At 34.4% G+C, this 16,035-nt stretch overlaps 1 protein-coding gene across 1 annotated transcript in view; it reads left to right on the forward strand.

Moving 5' to 3' along the window:
* The first annotated feature begins 10,535 nt into the window (after positions 1-10,535).
* LOC145674266 (uncharacterized) overlaps positions 10,536-16,035 on the forward strand; it is a 457,273-nt gene continuing 451,773 nt past the window's right edge. Inside the window, exon 1 of the mRNA XM_081744104.1 lies at positions 10,536-11,480. The gene's annotated coding sequence lies outside the window, so the exon portion shown is untranslated. The remainder of the gene's footprint in view (positions 11,481-16,035) is intronic.

Below are 16,035 nucleotides of genomic sequence, written 5' to 3' on the forward strand. Positions count from 1 at the left end.
TGCTAGCCTAAGGAGATGGTTGAAATGTTGAAAAATATTCGAAAATCGAAATCGAAAAATATTGAAATATTGGATAATAATATATCGAGAAATCTAAAACATCAGATATACGAGTATGCAGTAATATCAATATATGGATCAGTAATTTCTGATATCGATCTTCCAATATTTGAGAATATCTATCGATCGATCAAAATACTATTACATAACTCTGCTTAGAAACTTTCCTAAAATATTTTTAATCATGTTTATTTAAAGAACTCTCTTAATAAGTGGCATGAACACTTTTAGGGGTGTACGTGTCTTACTGTTAATAGAAGACAAAAAAGAACTAATGCAATCTGGTACCTAACAACCTATTTTATATACAGAATTGTTCCTCAAGAGATGAGAAGTGCATTTCCAAATTCGAGACGAGACAAGAATATGGCATTTCTCGTCTCGTTTTCAAGATGAAACGAGATTTCTCGAATCTCTTGGGAAATACTAGTTCACTCAAGTTTTACGTGTTAAGCACTGCTTTCTTGTTATCAGGAGTAAAAGTGCGGGCGAACGTCCCCCCACCTCCAAAAAAATATGTACGGCATCCCCCCAGTTCCTAGAAAACTACAATGGGCAGAATATAGGTAAGGGAACGGCCTGACGATATGCCGCTACCTACCGTTCCCCTACCTTTTCAGACCCACTTTTGCCCCTGAGTGTTATACGATTCATAGTATAAAGATTATAAGTTGATAAAGTAACTATATTGTCATAATGCAGATCACTTACCAACCTTTAAAGATATGTAAGACATTACACAAATACTCGTATATTCAATAATAAATATGGTTTAAATGTTGTTATATCACAACCTTCATGAACTTCTTGTGACGCGGGAGGCTTGTGATAACTTCTATTATTTTTATTTTGTTTACTTAGACATATTTCTAAGTCTCACCGGCAGCGATGCCCGTAAGCCCGTCACATATGAACGATGGCGCCCCTCAGTGAGCACACTATTCGGTTAAGTAGGAAGAAATAAATGAGGAATTAAGGCATTAAGCGGCCTGAGATCTGTATCATCCATGCATTTGCCTGATGTGAATGAGGAAAATTCAGGGAAACCTGATGTGAATAAAAATTAGTTTTTCTCGACTTTCTCAAAAACTAAGCATGAAAATTTACACTCAACCATATCAATTCGTTCAACTTAATTGAATCTATTAGCATTACCACCTCCAGTGCAGGAGGTCTGGGTTCGACTCCCATCGGAAACTCATGTAGTTTGGACCTGGAGTCGTAAACTATAACTTAGATAATTTCGATGTTAAGAAAAAATATTAAACTCTCAAATAAGTAACAAATACCAACGTTAGAACACATATAACTAAGAAACTGTGCAAAGGATGAGAAGGAGTTTTGTCTAGAGATTAAGTCTTGCATTTAGAGAAGTTTACGCTATGTCAATAAATTTCTACTCATTTCTCATTCAGAGGTTTAAAAAATGCTAAGATATACGAGATGCAAAACCTCATGAAAGCCGTATAAGAGTACCAGTGGTGAATTGCAAAGATGCGCACCTCCTTTTTCAATAATTCGTAGCATACTGTTGACTCAGACTCATGGACAAGAGGAGACTTACAAGTTTAACCCATTTTTCAATATCTTGCATTATTTATTTAAAAGACGTCCAAAGCAGCTGTTTAACCTAATTTACTCTGACAATCGATCAACACTGAAACCAGGGGCAAATTTAGGTTACGAACTCTTCCATTTTTGTCTAAAGATACCATTCCAACATTCTCTTGTAGAGACAGTGAGGAAAACTTTTAAAATAAAAAGTACTCAGGATGGTTATACATGGGATTAGGACCCGAAACCTACCTGTTGTGAGGCCATAATGCTAAATCGTTACCCCTTCTGATTTTAGCTTGTAAGATGCTATGGAATGATTTTAAAAATGGTATAAGCATAGAATGGCGTTCGTTGGTTTTCGGAACTAAGCATCTTTTTCAGCTCGAAGTTGTATGAAACGTGGAAATGGTAATACATTTTAATGAAAAAGGAAATAATCATAATAAATTCTGCTAAAGACAGTAAAGATGATCACGCAAATGTTTGGGATATGAATAACTAGTCTTAAAATCACCGTTATCCGTTAAGATATTAATTTATTATAGGTGTGTATGGATAGATGATTATAGTTCCATACTTAGATCCTGAAGTCAGCTGTGAATTATAATAATTTTAGTATATCTACATATTCATCCTTAATTCAAAATTTGCAGATTATTTTAGTCAAATAATAAAGACATTTCAGTGATAAGAAAGAAAGAAAGAGAACATATACACGGTAGCATAATTCTCTCTTTCCCTCCCCCAACAGCAATGGAAAATGGAGATACAGATCCAATTCGATATATACAATAGTAAAATGTATACTAGCTGAACCTGCACTGTCCACACAGTGCATCATTCTAATATGAGCATAAGGTTCCTAAAATCTTCCTCACTATATGTATCAAATGGAGTGAATTGCTATAGATGAATAATTTTCAATTACTGTATACCGTTTCTTGCATGAAACGGAACACTGCAGTACTTTGCCACAATTTAGGATATGCCTATTTCCTACAAAATTCTTTTGTTCCCATAAGTTGGATTGCATCGAAAACTTAAGAGAATTATTAGTTCAATAATGTACGAGGGTGGGCTGATAAGTTCTCGGCTCGACCCAGAAGGACTTGAGCTGGAGCCATTAAAATGTGAGGCTATTCAACATAGTCCCCTCGAAGGTCAACACATTGGCGCTTCGACGCTGCAACTTCTCCAACTCCTCCAAAAAAAAAAAAAAAAAAAAAATCTCAAGGTCTGCAAAAAACTGTTCCGCAGCTGTTATCACCTCTTCATCACTGTGAAATTTTCATCCTTTCAGTGCTGTTCTGAGGTTTGAAAACAGATAATAATCAGAAGGGGCAAGATCTGGCGAGTAAGGTGGGTGGTCAATGCACTGAAACCCTAGGTCCCTCAGAAAATCCATTGATCTGCCAGCCTTGTGGACGGGAGCATTGTCCTGCAAGAACAAGACACCTCGTGTCAACTTTCCCCGGCACTTTTCTTTAATAGCGTCCTTTACCTTAGCCAGCAGACTGCAGCAATACTCTGCAGTTATGGTTTGGCCCTTTGGAAGGTAGTCTGAGAGCAAAACACCACCCTTATCCCAGAATATTGAGGGAAGCACCTTCCCTGTGGACTTTTGTGCTTTGAATTTTTTGAGCCTTGGAGATCCTGAGTGGCGCCACTCGCATGACTGCTGTTTGGTTTCCGGATCTCAAAGTAATGCAACCACGTTTCATCCTGGGTAACATGCCGATTCGAAAAATTGTCGTTGGAGTTCGCAAAATGCCGTAAAATCACCTGCGATGATCTAACACGTTCGCGTTTCTGATCCGCGTTCAAACATTTCGAAATCCATTTCACAGAAAGCTTGCGCATGTCCAACTGATCATGGATTATGGATCCAACACGTTCTTTGGATATGTGCATCTTGTCAGTTATCTCCTGAAGCAAAATCCGTCTGTTGCTCAAAATCAGGTCATGAATCTGGTCCACTTTTTCCGGAGTTGACACTGACACTGACCTGCCACACCTGTCACCATCTTCTGTTGAAAATTCACCACGCTTGAAGTTCGAGCACCATTTCTTCACAGTGGAGTATGAAGGGCACTGTCCACCCAATGTGTCTAGCATGCAACCATGGATTTCCTTGGGCGACTTCTGTTGCAGGAAGAAGAACTTTATTACACCTCGCAACTCCTCTTTGTTGAATTTGACTTCTGGCCCCGCCATGGTTCATTCAATTACCTGTAAAATAAAAACCGTTCATGGTAGAATCTTGAAATTTGGTACTTAAACATATAAAAGATAAACATTTTACATGACATAAATTACATCAGGGTAGTAATTCGGAAGGGGGTCGGGCCGAGAACTTATCAGCCGACCCTCGTAACTCTTATTAACACAAGTTCATATTTATGGGAATTCAGGTTCGCTGAAGTGAGAAGATATGTAGTTGCCTGCATGCAATAACGTTTGGGATTGCCATTCAGATTAAAGCAAAACACCTAAAAAGTTCGTCAACCTGTTATACGGAGATTTTCTACTGGTTGCCTAACACAAGGATATCGACCGTAGCAACGTCCCAGTGACAATATTAATCTAGTGGGCTGAAAACAGTCCCTGAAACTTGAATAGAAACATAACGGCATTTTTTAAAATTTGAATGAGAACTGAAAAATCTACATAGATTTTGGAATCGACCAACGAAAATAACACGTTTCTCGAACTTGTGATATCCGATATATTATCATTGTCGACACAAACTGGCAACTCAGATATAAACGTAACATTTTAATATACTTATCTTGATACGCCCTTAGAACTTTATAAGCCAATGGACAAACGATGCTGAAATTTTGTACCGTTCAAATATCGACAGGAGAACATTGTTTGGCATCTTCTGCGATACTACAAATCTAACAGTGTTTCCAACCCAACAAAAGGCTGTATTTTTTTTTCAAATAACACTATATCAGGTTATTACTTATTTCAAATCTATATATAAGCAGAAAACATACAGTACCAAACTTATCGTGCAGTATTGCAAGCTAAGAACGCTACAATATTGCAAACTAAAAAAAAACAAATTTTGGAGGCTTTTATAACGGTAATAACTCAAATGAGACGGACGGGAGAATGTACATCCAAAGTATCTTAATGTCAAATATTACGGCCATCATATGACGTATTTCAAACAAGTAGAAGCAAAGTACAAGGAATTGAAAATTTGATTTTTTCAAAGGACTTTATTTCGAAAAAGTTTTTTAATATCACATGGCTTCCAACAGACCTGAAGATCATAATGCTATTTACAGCAATTTGATATTTGAACCCATTCTGAAAATATGAAAAAAAAATGTTAAATTTTGATGTAGTGCTTAAAATGGCGTAATTCTGAAAAAAAAAATCTTAAAATAATATTTGATTTGTTTAGATTTTACAACATTTCAACAGCACCTTTTGGTAGGTGTAATTACAATAAGTTCTCGGAATTACATATTCAGTGTTGCAAACTTTAACCTTTTTACTATATCTTCTTTTATAGTAAACTACCTACTTTTAAAATATCTATATAATTGAATTAGGTACTTATATAAGTAGTTTTTCGAATGAAGGTTTTTTTTTAAAAAAATGTCAAATTTTCAATCCTTTGAAACTTGGTATTCAATTGAAATCCGCCATATCATGATCATTGTATTAGACATTAAAGCGTTTTGGATGTACATCGTCCCGACTGTCTCATTTTGGTTATTACTCCTATAGAGGCCACCAAAATATGGATATTTGTAGCACTGTTGCATCCGTAGTTTGCAACACTGAATAACAAATCTCATGTTGTAACTTTTCAATTAACATATTAATTTTAAATGTGTAATAGGCTGACGTAGTGTCGTTTGAAAAAAAAATATAATTTTATGTTGGGTTGAAAACACTGTTAACCTTGTGACATCACAGAGTATGCCAAACAATATCATCCTGACAATATTTGATACAAAATTTCACAGTTTTTTGTGCATTAGTTTAAAAATTACAAGGATGTACGAAGATCAATGGCCCACTTTTATCTATATATACTAGTTGAATCTGCGCTGTCTACACAACGCATCGTTCCAATATAACCATGGATCTCCTTCTCACTTCCTTACTATATCTGTCAAAAGGAGTCAATTGCTATAGATGAAAGAAGTTTCAATTATAACATTTTTTTTAATTAAACGAGACACTACAGGCCTTTGAAGTAGCCAACGTGCAGTAACCCTTGGTGTTGCCATTCAGATTAAAACAAACGCCTGCAATGTCCGTCAACCCGCTATACGTAGCTCATCTAATGGTTGCCTAACAAAAAAGATATCATCCTTAGCAACGTCCCAGTGACGATATTAATCTTGTGGACTCAAAGCGATCATTAAAAGTTAAATAGAAAAAAATGGCTTCTTTTTCGAAAATTTGAATGAGACATGGCAAATTTACAGTGAATTTGGAATCGATCGGCAAAAACAGCACTTTTCTAGAGCTTGTGTTTACCGGTACTATGTTATTGTCGAAAGGAATCGATCAACAATACATAAATGTGTAATATTTTAATATACAGAGCATTTTCTTCAACCAATAACTTTAATAGCAATTAAATCGCCAAAAGAATTACATAAAAGATTAAAATTAATTTTAAAATACAACATTAGTTGGTAGTTTTAAATCGTCTTATATGACAAGATTAGTTTCTAGAGAAGCATAAAACGTCCATTAAAGAATAAGTATATATATTAATTTACATTTTACTTTCCTTTCGTTTTTGTATATATTTATATATTTAAAAATAATCAATTACCCGCTTCGCTGGGTAAAATTAAGAAAACAGTAATATGTTTCGTTAGTCAGTCACTTTTTACTATTACTAAAGCGCTCCTTGATATTGGTCATTTTGATTATATATATATATATATATATATATATATATATATATATATATATATATATATATATATATATATATATATATATATATATATATATATATATATATCGCCTCCCACAATTTTTGTGGGGCTGAATTTGGATTTAAATGGCATCAGAAGTGTCACTGTTTATCTCAGCGACCTCAAAAGCTACAGATTGAACACTAACATCGGTCATTTTCGATCATTTGTAAATGTCTTTTCCCTCCTTTAAGTTGCATCGTCAAAGTGATATGACAAAAAATCATCTCATGTTCGAACTTCATCTAGGTTGAAAATTTGATTGAGATCGGTCAGGTGGTTCAAGAGTGAAGTCACATAGACCGTCATTTTCATTTTTATTTCTTTACATATATCTCCTCCTCTCCCTTTCCCCTCCCCTACGTTGCACCGTCAAAGTTAAACGATAAAAATTATCCCAAGCTCGAACGTCATCTATCTTGAAAGTTTGATCGAGATCGGTAGGGTGGTTCAAGAGTTATTAAGTTTAATTTATTTTTATAGATTTCTTCCCTCTTCTCCCCCTCCGCAAAGTTCTACCGTTAAAGTGATATGATAAAAACCACCTCAGATACAAATCTCATCTATGTTGAAAACTTTTTTAAGATCGGTCGAGTGGTTTAAGCGTGATAAAGTCACAAAAACAGTCACTTTTATTTTTACTTTTTTGACATATATCTCCCCCTCCTCTTCGTTGCACTGTAAAAGTGAAATGAACAGTACATCCCAGGCCGAAACCTTATCTACGTTGAAAGTTTGATCAAGATCGGTAGAATGGTTCAAGAGTTATTAAGTTTTATTCATTTTCCTATATTTCCCCTCCTCTCCTCCCCCTCCCCTAAGATCTACTGTTAAAATGAAATGATAAAAAACTTCCCAGGTTTGAACTTCATATATATTTTGAAAATTTGATTAAGATCGATCTGGTGGTTCAAAAATAATTAATTCACGAACATAGTCACTTTTATTTTTTATATTTATTGATTTTTGTGTATCTCCCCCTCCACCCCCTCCCCTAGATTGCTCCGTCAAAGTGAAATTATAGAAATCATCCCAGTCCCGAACCTCATCTACATAGAAAATTTGATCAAGATCTGTCGGGTGGTTCAAGAGTTATTAAGTTTTATTTGTTTTTTCTATGTCCCTTCCCCTAAGTTCTACCGTCAAAGTAAATAGCTAAAAACACTCCCAGGCCAGAACCGTGTCTACGTTGAAAATTTGATCGAGATCTGTCGGGCGGTTCAAGAGATTAAGAGTCACAAACATAGTCACTTTCAGTTTCATAATATAGACTAGCCTTTGACTAGCTGGGGGCTCCGCCCTCAGACCCCCGAGTCTGCTGGGCCTACGACCTTGCATTTCTTGTTTATCGGCCTTTGCATCAACAGTGAATTTCGTGAACTTGCTCTTCATATTTCCAGAACCTGCCCAGCCGGGGGCTTCGCCCCCACACACTGGCTTTGCTCGGCCTACGGCCTCGCACCTCTTGAGCCCACAATTCTATCGTTTCTTTTTCTATTTCAACTATCTAAAAGAGAAGATTTTGTATCCCAAGGAAACGTCCATTTAAATAGCATGGGAATTTCTTCATCCCCCTTTAGATCCCTAAAAAATTAAAAAATTCACTTTTGACAATTTTCCTGTCGGTTAGTCCTGGAAGGCTATAATCATGTCAAATTTCATCATTCTAATCATGCCGGAAGTGTCTAAACATTTTGGGGTGTAGAAGACGCCCCATATAAATAACATGGGAAAGATTTTTCAGCTCTCCATAAAACCACTCTACGGTTGGAAATTTTTATTTCTGATGATTCACTCAAGTAACGCTAACGAAAACGTATAAGCATACCAAATTTCAAGTTTTTATTCCAATTCTAACTACCTAAAACCTGAGATTATAGGTCCAAAGAAAGGCCCATTTAAATAACATGGGGAAATTCTTCATCCCCTCTTTAGATCCCCTAAAAATTAAAAATATTCACTTGTGGCAATTTTCCTGTTGGTTAGTTCCGGAAAGCTACAATCATGCCAAATTTAATCATTGTAGCCCTACAAGAAAAGCTCAATAATTTATGTCAGTTCATGCAGTTTCATATATAGTTAGGATAGGATAAAAAGATCAGTCACCATAAAACATTGGTTTAAACAGTATATAGGCCTACATATCAATCGAATTTCCACAAACCTGGTTTATCTATCTGTAGTACTACAGGAAGTTTGTTACTTTGAATCAGGATTCTATACACAGTGGGAGACCGTTGAAATTTGAGCATATTAAACTGTTCGTTCAGGTTCCGCTTTAAATTTTATGTCAACGCCTCATAAAACAATGATGGATGTTGCACTCCATAGCTTCACGTGGAATCGAACTTGGGCTTCCGGCGCGGAAGGCTTGTAAGCTAACTTATATATATGGACCAATCTTCTATCTAATCTTTTAATTCACACTTTAGTTCTGTGGTCTCTTTAATCCAGTCGAACAGTGATACCGAAACAGAAACATCGCCATACTCTTCAGTGGAATTCAAACCCACGATAAACTGCGAAGATCTGAAGGCAAAGTCCAAGACCACTAAGCTTTTACCACCGGCGACAATATGCCCACGACGGATATTGTTCCAGCAGTAGCTACTTTCTATGTAAACTATAACAAATTTTCCTGACTCAAGACTCTAAAGCAGTGGTTTTCAACCGATGTGTTGCGACATACTAGGTGCCACGCAGTCCCCTAAGGTATGTCGCGAAATTTTAAAATTTAAAAACCATGAAGACTTTAATAATAATTAGTTAAAATCGAGATAGATTGTACCAGTAGCAATAATGCTCAGTGCTATATAGAGTCGTTTTAAAAACTAATAGATTTCACTATTACAATAGATATTATTATTATTATTATTATTATTATTATTATTATTATTATTATTATTATTATTATTATTATTATTATTATTATTATTATTATAAAAGTCAAACAAATGTGTCGCGATGTCCTGTAGGTTCGGTAGTGTGTAGTCAGTCAAAAAAGGTTGAGAACCACTGCCCTAAAGAACTCACAATTTGGAATTGGAAAATATACCCGAATAAATATACATTCTTTTATAACCGAAGAGCGCGTTCCCCAATTTTCGTCGCCACGTGGAACGTTATCTTAGAAAATTTCTGTCACGTTACTGGGTTCATGACACATGTAATAATAATAATAATAATGAATGCAACTAACGGGTGTCAACATGCATTCATATACTGTAATTTAAAAATATATATATATGAAGATGAAAGCAAAAATAATATTTTCGTTTAAGAAAGAACTCGAAGAGTTTTCTTCTTCTTCTTCTTCTTCATTTATATTTTTTTTTTCTTTACTCATCCAAACTTCATTCAGCATGACACTCTCTTTTCACTTGCAATCCACTCGAGCACTTTCGGCCGCTGAGGAGCGGAACGTAAGACCCATATCATCATGTGTCCGTAGCGATGGAAAACAAGACGCTCATTTCGCAGGTGAGAGTGAATTTTTTCAGTCATAACTCAACCAGCTGGAGTACGTAACATACATTCGGTATACCTACATACTAGATTCATACATATTCCATTTGCATTTGTCGTGTGTATATATATTTTTTTTAACGTTACAAGTGAAAAAAAAAGATGTCATAGTTCTTCAAGATGAATCTCAGTAAGAAAATTGTTCGAAAAGGCAAGTGAATTCGTCAGAGTTAAGTGTGTGGGGTTTTCCTTCTTTACCTGGACACTACTACGCCGACAAAAAGTTTTTTTTTCTTTTTCGGATTATTATAGTGTGGGGTTTTTGTTTCTTTCTGCCGGCTTTAGCGGGCGCGCGCATATTTTTTTTAGTTCAGTTTTTCTTACTGATAGCTTTTTTTTTAAAGAAACATTTTTTCTTCTTTCTTCCCCTGATTGGCTGCCTATATTGTCGTCTGCAACAAGCAAGTTGCCATACGATCTTAGCGCCGCCAACGAGATTCAAAGTTAGTGCAACGCTGTGTGTCAACAGGTGAACATCGTTTGGCGCACGCCACCTGAGCTTTTACGAGCGACGATAGTCGTCAGTTGCGTTGCAGATAACTAACGTGGTGATACTCTTCAATATTCAGAGAGACTACTCGGTAAATATCTGCACATGGTTATTTTCTAAAGTGTTGTGAACATAGTAATTTGTTGTTTATTATATTTATGAGAGTTCAACCAACATCTGTCCGTGTTTTTCCCACTCCTGAGGTGTGTAACATCGTCTCTTAACAATTGTGATATTTTTCTAAATACTCACAAATCAAAACCGATGGACTGTCATTTCAAGTAATAAGCACCATAGTGTACATTGAAGTGTTTATTTTCTTGTGATATTGTGTGTTTCCTACAAATCTGGTAGTGAGATATAAAAGAAAATTAGAACATTTCTTAAAAGAAAATCACGGATCAAGTGCTGGCATTTTATGCTCATTGGATGTCTCTACAAGTAGCGACGACAACTGTCTTATCAACTGTGCTAAAAAAGACATGACTGCCGATTTACCACACAAGAAACGTTATCTGCGTTTCTTGTTGGTTTTAACAGGCTACCAACAGTGATGTAATTAAGTGCATGTGTCGTTAAGTTTTATATATATATTCCTTTTTTTAACTACTGTCTATATATTATTATCAGTTTACGACTACATATTCTTTTCGGAAGTACTAGTGCACTCTTTAATAATATCTCTTCCGATAATTCTCTAATTTTTAATTTCCTTGGCCGAAACAAAATGGTGACAATCAAGTGAACTTTTGTGAATATACTTATCTTCTATTAGCAGTGTGTATGCTCTTATGAATTGTGACTTGGAAGAACAAAGTTGATTTATTTTTTGAATTAAATTTTGTGTCTTCTACGTAGACAAAATTGAGAACTTTCAGTTTATAAAGGTAAGTCTTTACTTTCTTTATTTTAAAAAAATCCTTGTAATTATTCAATGTGAATTATCAGTTTGATAATCATTGTCGCATATATACAAAGAGTGTCACGTAATTTTTTTTTTTTTTTAGTGGATACTCAGCAAAAATGATAATCTGAATTATTTCCATTACTACATGTTTATTTTTAGTAACCACCAAACGTTTAGTAACCCTCCCTAGCCTCAGTCCCTGTCCCACAACGCAGAGTCTCTTGAGGTGTAATTAACGCCACTGGCAAGGAATTAATTGAAAAATAGGTACAGTTGAGTTTATACAATATCGCTTCATTTTTCACTATCCTTAAACCTTTGCGAATAGATTTATAGTATGATATTTTAAGAGTCGAAGCGAATAAAAATATTTTAAAAGGTTTGCAATACTCAAATGCAAATAATAATAATAATAATAATAATAATAATAATAATAATAATAATAATAATAATACGACAAATCAGCATTAACAAGTATGATTTGGATGATAATAACCTACATAAAAAGAAATAAACATTCAATATTTTATTTATTTTTCTCCGTGAGTCAAGTACGATGCGGAATTCTCTATTTCCAGACTGTCTGAAAAAGACAAACAAGAGCCGGTACTTTCTAGGTCGTCTTTTTATTATTATTATTCTTCAATAGAAATATTTTTTTCTTCTAAGCAAAATGTAGCTCTATCACACTGTAAATGGTTGATATCCGGAATAATAATACTTTTTTTTTTAATCCACTTAATGCTTACAGCGGTTATAGCTATTGCGTATATGTACAGAAAAAAACGTATAAATTCACCGGCTGCCTTACTACAAGTGCCGCAGACTTGAACAGCTGGTTGCTATGTAATATTTGCTTCCTGCTAGTACTGAGGTGAAAAAGAAAATAAATTCAAAAGTTAGAAACTTATAAAATGTGCATATATATACATTTAAACATATCATTAGTAGAGTTGTATTTTTTTTTCCTGGGCTACATTTTGGTGTTAGGGGACACTTATGAGCATAGCAATAAGGGTGTGACAAATTGAACTTCGATAAACCGTGTGCCTTTCGGTCTTGTTAGACGCATATTCTTGTCTTTCAGTGTTTTGTTATAACAGTGGTCCGTATTTTGCTGTGATCTGATTTTTATGAAGTTGTGAATTTCTGATCGAAGTTAGTTCACTTAAGGGAATAATTAATTAATAATTAATTTCGTATTAGTTCTTGTAGAAGTTATATTAAAACTAATTAGCCAATAATTTCTAGATGATGCCCTACATACGCATAAAAAATATCCTTTATTTCTTAGCTATAAAACCTGCTACATAGCAACTAGACTATAATCTAAAAATGTGGTATATTTATTCAGAAAATACATCGGTTCTTTTTTTAGGGGGGGGGGAGGCAGAGCAGGCTTTTGAAGCTAAGAAATACTGTCCTGTCAATTTCAAATAAACAGTGTTAACGACAAACAAGGCATATCTTAAATAACAAATATCTTACTATATTCTCGTGTTAGTCCCATCTCAACATCATCATCATTTCATAGAATAACCTCTTTATATTCGTTCCAAATAGCTACATTCCATAAATGCATTACAATCTGCAACTCCGTTGTGGGTTTATGGTAAACATATACTTTCAACATATATGTGCGAGAGTCACGAGTTCGATTCCCGGTGGGATCTAATATGGTTCCGATTCCACATTAGGTTGTAGTTCCATGTCTCATATAGACCCGGTGCCTACCAAAAATAAATTCTAAAATCAACCAGTACTATAAAGTCAGAGATGTATTGCTAGAAATGTTGGTAGGTATACGCTCTATCGGATTCAAAAATATTGCGTGATAAACCCTGCCTATCTTCGATAAAAATGTCTTATTTATTTTTAAGTGTACGTTGTATAAGACTATCGAATTTTATACTTCATTGGAACTATTTATTTGGGGTTTATAAGACATCAGTTCATTTACACTTGAATGTATTTTCAGCGGCAAAAGACTACCAAAAATTTCTTGTCCCTACACAATTTCTTCACAAGTGACAATGTAAATGTGTGTGGGAACCTGCAAAATTAAAAAGATGCAAAATTGCATGATAGTGGTGATAATTTAGTAAAACTGGTGTTGAAAAAAATGGAAGATAAAGCAGTGAATTTTTCTTTTAAAATTTCGTTAACCGAGTAATTTCAGGAATCATAATGTAACTACTATATAAAAGCAATATATTTAATATTTACGATATATTCTTATCGAACGAGCATTGTTGAGTGTTATAGCGTTTTCGTTTCATAATTTGGAAGTCCTTGGTTCGAAAACTACTACTGATTGATTTGACTGAGATTTTTCTCCTTTCAGTCACATCAGAAGAATGCCGGGCTGATACTTTTAAATATACAAAATCTGATCTATTTTCTTCCCACATTCTATTTCTTTTGTCCGACAAAATCTGATCTATTTTCTTCCCACATTCTATTTGTTTTGTCCGAAATGATCTCTTAAAAGACAGATTCTCTTAGCTGGCTTGGCACTGCGTTAAACACTCAACAAGAGACATGTACTGCATTCGATTAATTTAGTACTTAAGAACAATATATTAGTATTAATAACTATCAAGGAATACCTAGGAAACAATTGAAAAAAAGTTTAACATTGAGATCAAACAATTGTCATTGATAATATTAAAAGAAGGAACACTTTGGACCGGTACGGCATACCGGTAGTAAACAAAGATGTCAAAAAACATACAGGTGTGAAAATTTAAAATTAGCTGCGCTATATTGAGGTAATCCTAAATGTATACTAATTCAAAGTTAATGCTGTTTTAAGTGAATTGAGTAAAGTAGTTTTTAATGAACAATATTTATATAAACTCCTGGTTCTACGTTGCTCGTCTTCCTTTTATTTATTTATATTTTGTAATTTTAGCATCATACCAGTATTTATTTATTTTCAGTTCGAACAGTGAACATTTCTACAGAAATATTAACATAGAGATATATTCAACATTCTATATCAGTAAACGACATAAGGTATTGATGCTGACTTGATATGCAGAATCAGTCTCATGACATTAGATAAGATTAGGTTTGGTCTGGTTAGGTTAGGTTAAGTTACCTTAGTAGATAGCAAAACTTACAGAAAAGACTTGCTGGCTGCTGTGCCTTGGTGTTAATTAATTTCTCTAAATTTTGGAAGGCTTCTGAGTAATTTCGTCTGTAAACTTAAGAAAATTTCCTTGAAAATTTGAAGGAAAATAAATAAACAACAATAGGTAGGTTATGTTCGATAGACATGTTATTTTATTCGAAAATGTTACCGTTTGCGGAAAATATTCTTTGTTTTATTCAACTAATACTAAATTAATATTCTGCCGTAGGTATTAGAGTTATACAGTCCTCAACAACACGGTTCCTCAGTAATCTGGCCGCCAAAACAATTTTATTTTTATTTTTACCTTGTCGTTACCTCTATAACAGTATTGTGACTCCATACCGTAGGTGTTAGGATATACACATGTTAATCCAACCATCAATAGTACGGCGTCTCAATAATCCAGCCCTGAATAATACAGCTGTCAAAACGACGTTCTTTTTCTTGTGTCTTGTCGTCACTATTAAGACAGTGTTGTAATTACTTGCTAATAGTTAGTATTTGAGATTTTGAAGCATAGAAAAGTGATTGTGGCGAATTGATTAGCTCAGTCATCAAGGGCACCCATCAGGGGGGGCAAGGTGGGGCGCTTGCCCCCTAGAGGAATTTGTACTTCGGAAAATCAAAAACCCAATAGAATTTTTAGAATAGTTACCGCAAAATTTGAAACTATATTTGAAATGTTGCTTATACTTGCCCCCTCTGGAAACCACATGAGCGCCCTTGTCAGTCATGCCATCCAAAAGAAAACATAATGTAACGCTAGATCCGTCTAAGAAATTGGATACGTAAGATAGCTTAGAAACGAGATCTCAGAAACTAAGTTCAACATAGAATATAATGTAAAAATAACGAAACAAGCAAACAAAAGCGTTGTTTAGTGATTCGGCTAATCCAAGTGCGAAAAGTGGCAGTGTTAGGGAGGGTGTGGTGTATTGACAACACTTTATCATTAAAATTACATTTAAAAATATACAAAATATGCTGGAAAAACATAGCTTTTTAAGTTAAAATCCCTATAACACAGTAGTATAGTTTATTAGTATTAAGAATTAATACTAATAAATCGTTATTAATTTTAGTTGAACCGTATTCCTTGTGTTAATACTTGATTGCAATTTGATAACAATGTTATGACTGCACATTTGTTAATAAATTAATTGAGATTTTATTACAAAATTTTTTACAGAGTACAATAATACTATAAACAATTGCTTTGCGAATAAAAAGGCACATTTTCAAGTAAAGCACTTTGTGTCATGCTTGTTATGGGATGACCCATATATATATCTTTCTACTTTTTGCTTTCATCACACCCAAAGAATCAGTAGAACTTGTTTTCTTAACCAGACCATGTGTATTATTATCTTAACATTTGGTGATAAAACAGTCGCCG

This window comes from Thermobia domestica, chromosome 2 (assembly GCF_964235325.1).
Source record: "Thermobia domestica chromosome 2, izTheDome1.hap1.1, whole genome shotgun sequence".
Taxonomy (NCBI): domain Eukaryota; kingdom Metazoa; phylum Arthropoda; class Insecta; order Zygentoma; family Lepismatidae; genus Thermobia; species Thermobia domestica.